Below are 12,814 nucleotides of genomic sequence, written 5' to 3' on the forward strand. Positions count from 1 at the left end.
TGTGTGTCAATTTAGTTGTTCCTCTGAATTAAGTAATTCTTCCTGTTGCATGCATTGTAATTTTTTGTTTTTGTTGAGATTTAGGTATTTGACTATTATAACATGAATACTCTGGATATAAGATTTTCCTTCTTCCTTGGGGTTTGCTTGTTGGTTTTAGTTTTGATTTGGTTTTGGTTTTTGAAGGCTGTAGTAATCCTTTCTTTTTCAGACTTTTCCAAATTATTTTTATAGAGACTTTCCTTGTCATATGTGATTTCTTAATCCTGTTACTTTGGTGTGTGTTCAGTTAAGACTTGACAGTGATTTCCTGGACTGCCAAGAGATGAAACAAATGAACACATAGATGAAGTACCCAATATATATTTATAAAATGGAGAAGAACTACTTCTCCCAGTGTTTGCAGATGGACACTGTGCTGGCTCTTCACTTAGCTAAGCTTCTCTGGGCCTCTGGATTGGCCAAGATGAAAGCCAAAGACCCTGTCAGGGCTTTGATGAGCATGCAACTTCCTTGGGCATGTGTGTGGCTGTATATACAATTGCTTTTGAATGTTTTAATTTCCCACAGAAGTCTCATCCCTTCTTTTCCTTCAGGCCTTAGATGGTCTATTATATTTTTCCACCCATAATCTCTTGTCCCAAGCTTTTCTGGGTTTTTAGTCCTCTTGTAGTTTTGAAAAGCAGTGCCTGTCACTTTCTTCCCTTGCCTTCCATGGTATGCAAAACAGATACATATATTGTATCAGTCTTTCAAGTGTCCCTCAGGCAAGTTATGACAACTGTACACAGTAATTTGCAAGTAATGTTCTGCTCTGCTCCTTCTAGTTTTAGGAGGTTTGGGGAAAGTTAGGACTTAGAACTGGGCTGGCACCTGCTCAAGATGAAGACCACTGCTGTGCTATGCAGGGGCTGATGCAAGGACAAATACTAATACCACAATACTTTCCTGCCATTTTGAAGAAAAATCTTGATTCAGTATTTGATTAGTTGTTGTAAACTTCTGACTATTTTTCAGAGCTCAAAGTTGGTTCAGACATCTTGGGGTTTTTTCAATGTTTCTGTGGAGGAACAAGGGCATGGAGCTTGGTTCACCATTTTTCTGACTAAAAAATATATGCTTTTTTTAATTGTTTTAAGTATTACATTGTCCTGTCAGGATAATTATAAAATTATAGGGATGGATAGATACTTAAATTTCAAACATGAGGTCCTGATTGATATAGATTTTTAGGATGGTTGTAAGGTAAGCAGTGTGCAGTGGATGAGATTTGAAATTGTAACTTAAATTTTGGTATGTTTTGGGCTTCCCTGGTGGCACAGTGGTTAAGACTACATGATCCCAATGTAGGGTTCAATCTCTGGTCAGGGTACTAGATCCCACATGCATGCTTCAACTAAAAATTCACATGCCACAACTAAGAAACCCACAAGCCGCAACTAAGACTGAGCACAACCAAATGAAAATAAATAAATAAGTTTAAAAAATGGTATGTTTGAAGGTCAAGAAGAACTTTTAAATTAAATGATTAAAAACTTTGAGAAATTGAGGTGATCATTAGGATAATCAACAATATGTAGTTATCACAGACAGCTGATTTTATAACATCATATATCCCAGCTCATGGTTGGTTACAGGCTGAAACCTCTTCACTCCAAAGTTTATTAGCTTTCAGTGTCAAGATTACTCCAGGAGACAAGCACAGAGCCAGTCTACTACCCACCCTAAAACTATTTACCTTTATCTCTGGATAGGACCAGGGACAACTAAATCCCTTCAGAGTCAGACCCACTTTCAAATTACAGTTAGAGTGGGAGGGTGGAAGAGAATATGTACACAGACTTACCTGGTCAATTATTTTACCATTAGATGAGGAGAAGCTATCTTTGTGCTCATGTTAGTTCCTTTAGATCAGTGTTCATGGCAAGGGAAGCTTCCCTGGAAGAATTTGAAGACCCACATGGAAACAAGTATCTCTGAGAGGGTAAGTATTGCATTTTTTGATAGGGGTAGTATTTGATGATATTCTGTATAAGAGCCTAAACGCATAATGCAAATATATTTCAGGATTTTAAAACAGGAGTCAGCATTTTTTTCTAGAAAGTGCCAGAGAGCAAAGATGTTAAGCTTTGCAATCCTAAGGTTTTTGTTGCAATTACTTAGCTCTCTGCCTGGAGTATGAATGAAGCCATAGACAACATGTAAACAAGTAAACTTGGCTGTGTTCCCATAAAACTTTGCTTAACAAAACAAGCATCAGGCTAGATTTCACTCACTGGCCATAATTTGTCAACCCCAGTTTTAGATTGTTGATTTGCTGTGCTTCCCATAAGCAGTATATGAAGTCATCTGAGTTAAAACATCCTTGGGCACCATCCTGAGGACCTGATTCAGAAAAGAAGAGTGAGGTCTGGGAAATTGCATTGTAATTATATGTTCAAAGTTGTTTTTATGTACATAGAAGTTCCTGAACCACTGCACAATTCCATGCTCTAAAGAGAACATATGTAGGAAAATGATTTTTATTCAGAACAGAAACAGAAAGCATTTCTTGGGAGGTCGGAGGTTAGAGGCAACATTCAGGAGCTCAGACCTACAATCTTTCTACAAGAGGAGAATTAACTAAAAACTAAGAAAGTTAAGAGAAAAAGCAAATTGAGAGAAAAGTTTCCCACATCATAAGTAATGCAAACTCTTGGTTCTTTTTCTAAATTTCACAGAATGTGTTTTACTTAACAGATGTGTATAATAGACTTCAACGACTTTTCAACTGAAAGATTTAGGCGCCAGAATTGCTGGAAGCTCCCTCCTAGCCATTTTTTTGAATTGTTTCATCTCTTTACAAGAAAATGTACAGTGTAAGGTTAACTGCAGGTCCATATCTGAGAGAATGGTTTGCCTGCTTGAATAAATAATAACAGTATTCAAAAATTTCATCTTCTTCCCTGCCCAAGTTGTTGGGTTACATCTCCGACCTAACAAACTGAGCACAAAAACCTCAGAGGAATCCTTAAGGGAATGTAAATGAATGGTACAGCAAACAATAATAACCAGCACCCACTTCCCAAGTGAATTTCCCCAATCCAAGGAGAAACAACAAACCAGTTTGTGTTTTGCTTTGTTTTAAATAAAGTAGGTTAGCCAATGGGAAATATCAGTCTAATGATCACTGGCCACTTCACATGACTGTATTCTGTAGGATACAAAGCCATTCTTTAAGGGGGTTCTCTGTATAATTAAGAATTATATTAAGTAGTTAACAAACTCTGTGCATTGGTTTAACCACTGTGGTTTCCACAGAATAAAATGTTAATCTTCATTCAAAAGACATATAACACTGTACCAATTGTTATGCACAAAGTAATAACAGAATCAACACTCCTCTTCCTGTAAGTGATTAGTAATGATGGAGGTAATAGAGGTGAACCTACCAATGTGCCCTATAATTTCCTCGCATAATTCACAGATCACAGTATCAACTCTGTCTAGTTGTGAGATTTAAGTGAGGCAAAGCATATGCAGTCTATAATTAAGCAGTTGCCTAACAAATGTTGTAATTGTATTCAATAAGCAACTATTACTGGCAGATAATATATGTATCAAAAGGACCCAGGGGCTATGTGAGGTTAGTCAATAAGCACAGAGATGCAAGGAAAAGAAAGCTGGATTTGTGCATTAAAATTCATTAGATCTGTAACTTGGAGCAAATACATCCCTTGCATATATGTTTCTCAACAGTCAAAGAGGGAACAGAACCTGCTCTACCGTTGACTGGCTTTATTATGAGGATCAAATAAGAGGTTACATGAAGATTCTTAGACAAAATATATTCTTCCAGAAATTTATTACAAAGATACTGGACATCAGGTAGTGGTAGTGGACATGTTTTGCCAAGGAATTCTTAAAAGGTCTAGCACTTTGCCCACCTGTTTTTCTGTTAAGATTTTTTTAAAGGATTTTATCTCATCTTGAGGGAAATTTGTAAAGAATATGATAAGATGGATCTGAACCATGACAATGACACATTATTAAAATCCGTATATTTAACAGGTACATTTACAGCTTCTTTCAATCTGTTGTATGTAAAACTGTATCTTGATCATAGCAAAATATTTATTGAAAATATGGAACCATTTTAATACAGTGATAATTTGTCCAAAACCTTCAAAGAAACATGGAGATCATTCTAGCCTTCATATACATATATAGGAGTCAGCTGTGTTCTCAAAAAGCTCATTTGTAATGAAAACATTGTTGTCACATATCAGAAAAAGGTCAAAGTTGTGTTACACTAGCCCCAAGTGTAGGTGGCTATTTCTTATAGGGGGACCAATTTGTACAGAATGACAAAGAAAACAATTGAAAGAAAAAAAAAAAAAAAACCTTTTATAAAAACGGGAGAAAGTTGCAGGCAGCATCCAAAAGTATGGTCATGCCTACCAAGGAAAGTGTAATTGACATCCTTACATTCATATGATAAACCAAATGCTACAAAAAAGAGTGCTTTTACATCTTTCAGGGATAAAAACCACACCATGATATGTGACTTTATTGTATTAAACAGACTTTCAATAGAAGATTATATTTTCTAATGAAACCTAAAGTAAAATTAGTGACCCTCATTAATTAATTACACTTGTACTACTGCTTCATTCTATTACAGCCATTGTGAAAATTTTAGTTTCATATGAGTATTTTCACATAAAACCTATGTTATAAAATTTGATATGATCTATGAAAAATCTGTGCATGGGTTTCTGACTTGCTAAAGAAAAGAATGTATCAGAAAGTCTTCCTTCTCTTCTTTCAGAGTCCCACATGAATTTCAAACACTGAGAAGATCTTGGCAATGAGACGGCTTTATATGTCACATGCAATAAAAAGAGTAGTGTAATTAAATTATAGCTTCTGCAACTTGTCCATGTTCAAAAAGAAAAGTCTTATGATAGCATCTGGACAATGCTACCTCCTTCTTCTACATACATTTACACGTATTCCTCACAACCTAAACTTCAGCAATTTACTTGTAAGGTACTCTAATTAATGAGAATATGTTTAGATATCTTTATGTTTCACATTAATCTATATTTGACTACTTCGTGAGAACCATTTTGCTTTATTCTCACAACAGATACATGAGTTAGATGAGGTAGAATATATATTCAATTGTTACTCCAATTGCTCTAAAGCACAAGTAATAAAACAGGATCCAGGGTCAGTCTTCTGGAACCTCTGAAATTTATTTGCTGTGTGATGTTAGAAAACTCCTCTCAGCCTCTGCTACTCATCTGTGAGTGGTACTAATTAGTGTATAGAAATCCTATAAGGTCAGAGAGAACATTAATTGAGAAAAGTCCATGTAAATCCCTTTAGGGTAATTCATGACCATTAAAATGGAACCATTAAAGATGATGATGATAATAATTCTCATAATAGTGATGATGCTCTTGCTGCTGCTTCTACTGAAGGTGGTGGTTATGATGTTGATGGTGATGATGACGATGGTGGTACATGGTAATGATGATGATGGTGGTACATGGTGATGATGATGATGGTGAGGATGTACATGGTAATGATGACAATGATGATGAGGTACATGGTGATGATGACGATGGTGATGATGTACATGGTGATGATGTACATGGTAATGATGATGATAGTGAGGATGATGGGAACAAAAATGGCATAGTGATAATAGTTATACATGTGATTCTCTACTGCTGATGGCTTGTGCCTGAATATGACAAAGTTGTTCTTTTTTAGTAGGATCTCCGTAGGAATAAATTTCTGACTTGAGCAATCAGGGTTCCATAATGTTCAAACTTAGACATAAGTGGCCTCAAACCAATTTGCTCAGAATACTGCAAATCAAAGGAAGTATTAAGAACATTGTTTTCATTTTAGTCATTATTTCCATGTGAAACAAAATTTTTGTCAATAATTATACTCAAAATTAAGTGCCGGATAAGGTAAGTCATTTGAATTATTCTCTGTGTTTCATGTTAAGTATGAACCTCCAAATTAACAAATTTTACCAAAAGAAAGCAATTTTAATAAATTCTATATCAATTAAGAACATTTGATAATAAATGGTTTTGCATTAAATGTTTATTTTAATCTCTTTACATTCTAAAATAAAATTTGATAAGTCTATTTTAACCAGTCCAATATTTTTTATTTCATTTTCTCATGAAATCTGAATTTCTGGGAGCAAAAGCCAGCATTCTATCAACAAACAAGTTTAACTTTGTACTTAATTTGTTATCATATTCTTGCCTTCTGTAGACACAGTAATGAATAGATAATGAGATACTGCAGAACAAGAATTATTAACTTTCTGTATTCCCTATCTATCCCAGCCCATCATACAATATCAAACACATTGTAAGTTCTCCTTACATATAAGTGTGGATGAATGAATGAATGATCATTTCTCAGATGACTAGAGAAATTAGGAACAAACAAGGCTTTATTTTTCTAACTATAAGAGAAACATATTTTTATTTATGAAATATTAAATACTGAAAATGTAAATGAAGAAAGAAAATATTACTCAAAATTACAATGTTAACCGTTTTATTTGTAGTTTTCTTTTTCTATACATAGTTTAGCCTAGTTTACTTTGTGTATGTGTGTACATATATAACATTTAGTTACAGCTCATTTTACTTTCTTGCTTATGTAGTTTCTTTTAGGATGATATAGGTGGAACATTTAGAATATTTTAACTTTTATAATGATAAAGAATGTTGAATAAAATAATTCTGTATATCCTGCATAGATTCTCAGAAGTGGAATTTTGAGGAAAAATATTTCAAATATGTATATCCATATCTACCTATCATCCTCTGTCTAAATATTGTCCAAGATATTTACATCAATTTACACTACCACCAGCAACCTATGAGAATGTTACTTTCACAATAAACACATTCAAATTTTTTTCTGTGATTTCCATCCATGCAAAAAACTAATAATAAGAAGAAAAACTGTCATCTTGGGTGCCCATTTCTAAGCTCTTAAAAATTGGAGAAGGATTGGAGGAGGGATAGATAGATTGCAAATACTCTAGTATTGATATATGATTTCTAGTTTTTTCACTTTCTTTTAAAATTTTCCTCATTTTGCCCTTCTTCATTTTTATGTTGGAAACCTATTTCCAAGTAACCTCGTTATGTGACAATTTGTGCTTGAGGTGTGTGTGTGTATGTATGTATATATATATATATATATATATATATATATATATATATATATATATATATATTTTAAAATTGCATCTCCAGAAACACTGCATTCGTCTTCCTGGTACAGTGCTGTGTTAATTTTGACAAGTAACATTTCAGCCAATAAATTGACAGTCTGTGTTCCATTTAACTTTAATTGAATCTAAGTAACATAGAATCCATTGTAAAAATATATGGATGCAAATATTTTCTTAATGCTGTCAGTATTGAATTTACTTTTTTACACCAAAGCTATCTGTTTCCAGACGTAAAATCCAGTTGATATCAATCTTCATCAAACAAAGAATAGTCCTAAATTTCAAAAACAAGTTCACATGTGACATTTGGTGATTCATCAATCATTTTATTCTTTTTCTCAGTCATTGCAATACCTTATTTATCCAGCAGTGTTAGAGAATGATATGCTCCATAGAAGTTAATTTTTCAGATAACTGAGGTTTCTTATTTTAGAAAACAGAGCTTTTGATATTTTCATTAATTTTTATGAAAATATTTATAAATGCAGTTCATATCTTTCTGCCTTATTTTTTTAAATTTATTCTTATTTTTTCACTGAAATATAGTTGATTTACAATGTTGTGTTAGTTTCTGGCATACAGCAAAGTGATTTAGTTATATATATAATTATATTTATACTACTTTCATATTATTTTCCATTATGGTTTATTAAAAGATGCTTCACAGCTTTAATAAGCAGTGCATTTTTTCTAGAAAGGCAGCAAATGATTACAGAAAGCATAAGGACTTAGAATTAATTACACAAGAATATTGATTCCAATTTTTCTATTTACCAACCTATGTATTTGGCAACTTTTTCAACCTCTTCAATGCTTTTGGTTCCTTTGTTTGTTAAAAGGATAAATAGTCATTACTTTTAATAATGTAGTAAATATTTAGTGAGATAGTAAATGTAGGAGACAGTGTGGTCGTTGTCACATAGCAGATGCTCATTAAGGACAATTTACTCTACATTTTTATCCATCCCCTCTTGTCTCCCAACATTAAAAATGTATACGTAACACACGCAAGGAGTTTTGCCTGGCATTGTGAAAATGAAGAATAAGTAAATTCAGTACACCATAGCCAGGATACATGAGCAGTATAGTGGCAGAAGCAGAAACATAATTTCAACTTTGAGAGACTTGCAGAGGAGACAAAAAATTTACCTCTATCCTCTTTGAGCTTTTGACTGGGCCTAAAACTTAAATTGATACAAGATAGATTAGCAGAAGAAAAACATACAGATTTATTTAATGAATTTTTTATGATACGAGAGCTCTCATAAGGAAGACTCAAAGAAGCGGCAAAGCCTAAATGCTTTTATTCTAGGTTGAACAAAGAGAAACAATTGAGAAAAAGTAACAAAATTATATGAAGAGGCTAAAAGAAAATAAAAATTATTTTAACAAGTTTTATTTTTACAGAATTTTCTCAGCTTTTAACTCCCTGTCAAAGAATGTTTGTTTTCTCTTGAAACTGAGACAGCATATTTCACAGAAGCATTTTATCTCCTGATTTTAGGGTAAAAAAAACCAGAGGTTAGAACATCCTTCTTGCATCTGCTGTTTCTCAAGTGCCTTTAGACAAAAAAAACCCTTATGCTCAAGTGGCATATTTTGGGGTGGCACATTTTTCCACCCTTCACTACATTGCTGTAAAATTCATTGTTTTGGCAAGAGATATGGACTCAGAAATTTACCTTTATTGGTTCAGATCACCCCTGAGAGAGTAGCTCTTTAAAGATGGTCCACACTTGCTCTTTTCATTATCTCAAATGTCCTTTGAAAATATTGAATGTTTTTATCTGCCTCTGCAGTATTTTGAAAACTATAGCATCATCCTGAACATGATATGTGAGCCAGAAGGAACTGGCTGAGACATCTGGTAAACCTTGATTTATGTTTTCAGTTGCTCTGGCAGGATGGATGATGAACTTCCACTCTCTGTGTGTGCCTCTACAGAGGCAAATTAACATCACTTTTCAGGGCATCCAATCCAGTGCTACCCTTAAGTATTGTCCTAACTGTGATCCTACCCTATGCAACGTGAAAATGGAACAAAAGATGTGGTGTGAATCAGGGATAGAATAAGAAATGTGTTATGATGGGAGGTATTGGTTGCTCATATCATTTGGTACTAAAAGTTCTGAAACTTTTATATAGTTTCCAAAATGTTCATATAGTAGACATATGTGCCAAAATGACTGCCTCAAAATGTCTTGTCCTCTAAGTTCTCTCCTCTAACCTGCATAGTTGCTTTCTCTCTTCATATAGCTGACAATTCAGTTATTCATTATTCAGCTGAGTTTCAAGCAAAGTAAGACAGATATTATTTTGAAATGTTTGCTCCTTAAATTAGTCAGAAACCAAACTATTTAACGTAAAATATCCTACTAATTTAACTTTCCATATTGTAAAACTAAGGGAATGTGTTCTTTAGTCTATCTTGGTGCAGACCCTGTATTATATGGTTTACATGTATTATTTCCCTCTTTTCATCCACACAAATGTTCTTGCAAAATAGTAACAAATTAGCCTACTTTATACATGAGGAAAAACTGAATCTTGGAAAAACAAGTTTCTTGTCCATGTCACAGAGCTATGAATTTGTTGTGTTGGAATTTTCACTTATCCTTTTTCTGAATTTTTCTGTATTTTCTTAGGATAAAATGACAGATTAACTGGTAAATTATTTAGAAACACTGGTCAACATACAAAAAAACTCTATTTAAAAATGTATTGTCCTTATTGAACAGAATATTTACCATTTTGATGGTATCAAATAGTCCTATTTTTTAAGGAACTTTGGAGAAATCCTCCCAAGTTGAGAAAATCAGATTATTTCTCTCATTTCCCCCACTCCTAATGATCATGGCAACAATTTAAATCTGTGGAGACTTAGGAATGCCATGTGGAAGTCATTGAATGAAAACATTTAATCCTGTGAAATACCTATCATTTATATTTTCTACAAGAAATACACAAAGAGGTCTTAGACACAGAAAAATAAGAGTATAGAAAATTAAAAGAGGAATCATTTTTTAAGTCAGAAGAAGTTTTTATTATTCAGACAGAAAGAGGAAATAAATTGTATTTGTATGAATATCTTTATGAAATATTGCCATTGAATATGCATTAGCTAGACTTATCTGGAATATTGTGATCACTTCTGAACTTAATAATGATAATCATATGATATATCACATGATAATCATATGCATATATTAGAAGAAGTATCATATGCTAAAAAAATATATCTCAAGCTGTTGGTGTAGATTCTAGCAGGTAGAATAGCATCAATGAAAAAGGCAAGCCTGAGATCAGTATAAGCAATTTAGAATTATTTGACACTGTCCAGCCACGGATACTACGTCCTGATAAATTTAGCTTCCCATGTCTGGTTGAGTTTGAGCCAAAGCAATACAATCAGCTCTGGATAACGCTGAGGAACAGATTGGATGAATGTTGAATAAATAGTTATGGACAAAACAAACTTCAATTTCCCTTTTACTTTCAACATTCTATGCATTTTATGTAGAGATTTTTTGATAAATGCTTTCTGAGTAGGCAATGGGGAAGGAAGAGAACTATTTTGTCTGGATCACATGCTTACTGAAAAGTTAAATTATTGCCATGACTGACATGCTAGTTGATGAAGGTAATTAACACCCGGGTGAATAGAGTGACACTTCAGTCAGCTGGAGCCTTCAACCTTGAAAATTTGTCTATTCAAGATATGACTTTTTCCCTTGAGCAGTACTATCTTAACTGATAATCTACTTATCCAAAATTATTAACTTAATTTAAACAATACCAGCTTTCATTAAGTGAGCTACAGATGCACAATACTAGATTTGCATAGGAATCCATTTTTAATTTCCCACTCAAACATTAGTTTACCACCTGCTCATCAAGAGGTGATTCCTGAATTTAATCTTGAATATTAGATTAGTCCAATCATTAATCCATTACTTCCCTTCTTATGGTAAAAAATAGGGTTTGGATTTAAATGACAGAAAGAAATAGAGGCAAATAAAAGGAGCTTAGTTTTTATATGGGAGGTGGCTTTAAAACGGACTATTTCTGGCATGAGCTTAATTAGAGTGAGATTAAAGAAGGATTTGATGATGAAAATTGAAAGAGCTTGTTATTTATAGTGGTGTGAAAGATTTATGAAGTTTTTATTGTTGTTCAACAAATATTTACCAAATATAAGGCTTATGACTATCTGTTCAACTCTTGGGATACACTGCCCTATAGGAGGATACAACTATAGGAAAAAGAAACACAGAATTCTATCAACAATGCAACACTAAAGAGTCGTGTGTAAGAAAATAAAGATACTTAATTGAGACTCAGGCAGATGGTGAGTAAAAGAAAGAATTATTGCAGTAAAAAAGAAAAAAGAAAGAGTTAAATTAAATAAGACAAGCAAGGTTTTGAATTCTAAAGACTGTGGAAATTCAGATTCTTGAGATGATGTGCAGTATATATATATTCATTTACAAAGTGGCAAAGTACAGAGATTTCTGCCTAATGCAGTATCACAACTGAACTTCAGTGCTTTCTGTCATTGAGAGTTAAAAGGTTGTCTACACAAAAGCATCATAAAAAAACAGGAGATTTATAGAGGGTTTTTTATTTGTTTGTTTTCTGTTTGGTTTTTGTTTTGTTTTGTTTTGTTTTTGGTTAGGATGAAGAAATAGGATTCATCTTTCAGTCTCTCAACTCCATTTGGTCTTCTTGTTTCTCTACAACATATAAACACACCCTACTGCAATAAATCCATTGTACCAGGGTTTGTGTGTTGCCTATTCAAAACATTCCTGATACAAGCTATTGCATTCACTTCACTGGCAGCTTGAAGGGAAGGCACTGTGAACATCAAATCAGAGTGGCAGGGTGGTCAGGAAGAAAATACGACATATATCTGTGGGAGAAAACAGCAAATGATCAAGAAGGATATCGGCTATGCTACCGTAAAGTAAAACACCACCAGCAAGTTAACATGACAGTGAATAATAACACATTGCTAAATGGAACTCTGGTGGTAGCAAAAGAGTTGGCATTTAATTTGAGTTCAGGTTTTATATAAGCATCTCTGGGGCACTGAAGAGAGTTCTGGCATGCTTTGCCACATGTATTTCTGCATTCCAAGAGAAAAATGTCAAATGTTTCTGGAAGTACCAATTGTAGACTCTGATTGATGAGTTCTTATTGTTATTATTGCCACTGAACCTGTTTCAAAGCCTAATTTAATGGTACACTTTGGACCCACCCCTCCAAGAAGAAAAATGATGTGTGTCCAACAGCTGGTCCAGCCCTTGTTAGTTGGAGATGCTAATACTATGAGTGTAGCATCTTGGAATAGTCAGGATAAAGGGTATTAAGTTTACACTGCATATCTCTTCTGGAAATTTCATGGTATCTTTATTTTTATTTGCCCAGCTGGTTTCCCAGTTTTACTGACCAATGTTTGTACACAAAACAATAAACGGTTGTTTATGATAGTTATACAAAATCAGAGGTTGAGACACAAAGATAACAGACCTGATAATAGGAGAATTG

This window comes from Phocoena phocoena, chromosome 7 (assembly GCF_963924675.1).
Source record: "Phocoena phocoena chromosome 7, mPhoPho1.1, whole genome shotgun sequence".
NCBI classification, from domain to species: domain Eukaryota; kingdom Metazoa; phylum Chordata; class Mammalia; order Artiodactyla; family Phocoenidae; genus Phocoena; species Phocoena phocoena.